Source organism: Neoarius graeffei, chromosome 12 (genome assembly GCF_027579695.1).
Source record: "Neoarius graeffei isolate fNeoGra1 chromosome 12, fNeoGra1.pri, whole genome shotgun sequence".
NCBI classification, from domain to species: Eukaryota; Metazoa; Chordata; class Actinopteri; order Siluriformes; family Ariidae; genus Neoarius; species Neoarius graeffei.
The window spans coordinates 11,263,613-11,265,572 of record NC_083580.1 but is presented as its reverse complement, the minus strand read 5'-3'; positions in this window follow the sequence as shown (position 1 = coordinate 11,265,572).

Below are 1,960 nucleotides of genomic sequence, written 5' to 3'. Positions count from 1 at the left end.
TTATACCCATATGTGAGCTTTCCTCAAACTGTTGCCATAAAGATGGAAGTATACAATTGTGTAGAATGTCTTTGTATACTGTCGCATTACAATTTCCCTTTAAATATTCCAGCATGGCAAACAAGGTCCATGAAGACCTCAAGAACTTGAGCGTCCTGCACAGAGCCCTGACCTGAACTCTACTGAACACCTTTGGGATGAAGTAGAATGCGACTGTACCCTAGGCTTCCTCACCCAACACCAGTATCTGACCTCAGTAATGCTCTTGTGCATGAGTCTGAATGAGAAAATCCACAAAGCCATGCTTCAAAATCTAGTGGAAAGTAGTGCTGAAGTACTCAAGACCAGTCTCAAGACCACTTTTTGAAGGTCTTGGTCTCGTTTTGGAATTGACCACATTTTTACTCAGTCTTGTCTCAGTCACAGAGGACTCAGGATTTTATTTCAAGACTGGTCAAGACCACAGCTGTGGGGATTTCACTAAATTCCCTGTGCATGGTCTGTTTTTTTTTTTGTTAACATTTTTACTGTGATTGGATGTAAAACTTCCTGCTTCAAATGCAACCAATAATATGACTCATTACGAATTCAAAATTTCCATGAGTGTTAACGGCCATCACCCATCCCCCCCTTCATACCCACTGGTCTGGTCCTGGTCTTGACTCGGTCTCGCCCTGCCTTGGTCTTGGTCTTGACTTGATTTCAACCCCTCAAAGTTTTGGTCTTGATACACTTGGGTCTTAATCATAACTTGGTCTTGGTTTAGGTGGTTTTGAATACAACATTAGTAGAGAGTCTTCCCAGAAGAGTGGAGGTTATTATAACAGCAAAATGGGAACCAAGTCTGGAATGGGATGTTCATATTTTAAAAAGTTCAAAAACTATGGCCTGCAATGACCTGGCAACTTGTCCAGGGTGTACCCCACCTCTCGCCCATAGTCAGCTGGGATAGGCTCCAGCTTGCCTACAACCCTGCACAGGATAAGCGGTTACGGATAATGGATGGATGGATGGATACATAAACTATGGCAAGTTTGTTTCCATTTAGTATTTTTAAGTGTTTTGTTTCTGACATACTTACTAGTTTGATGAGGACGTGAAAAATGAACTTACATCTGCTATAGTGCTTCATAAAGCGATCAGAAAACCTGAACCTGTAACCCTGGGACCCTCATCGTAGTATCTTGCAGCAAGACCCTTAACATGTATTCTGCTATTCTTACATGCTTAGATGATATCCTGCAGTTTTGACTCAGCATCAGCCTGTTTAATAAGTGTGAAAATATCTGTGTATTGATTGCCATTATGTTGACGGTGCCACTGCATGTATCAGTATGGTTTGAGTGAACTCAATTTGGAGTAAGGCAGACAGCCTCAAAGGATGAGAATGAGAAAGTAGTTGGGCATGAAGGATTTAATAATACCTGTCGCTATGAAATTGCCTCGCTGCTAAATCCTGCCGTTCAATTTCCAAGAAATGCTGTGCTATTTATTGTAATTTCATACTGCACTCCATTTGCTCTGTGAGTAGACCTGCATGGAGGTATGGAACAAACAAATGTATTCTGCTTGCTGACATCAGTAGAACTGTAAAAATACACAATAGTATCCATCCATTATCTGTAGCCGCTTATCCTGTGCAGGGTTGCAGGCAAGCTGGAGTCTATCCCAGCTGACTACGGGTGAGAGGTGGGGTACACCCTGTACAAGTTGCTAGGTCATCGCAGGGCTAACACACAGAGACAAACAACCATTCATACCTATGGTCAATTTAGAGCCACAAATTAGCCTAACCTGCATGTCTTTGAACTGTAGGCGAAACTGGAGCACCCAGAGGAAACCCACGCAGACACGGGGAGAACATGCAAACTCCACACAGAAAGGCCCTCATCAGCCACTGGGTTCAAACCCAGGACCTTCTTGCTGTGAGGTGACAGTGCTAATCACTACACCACCATGC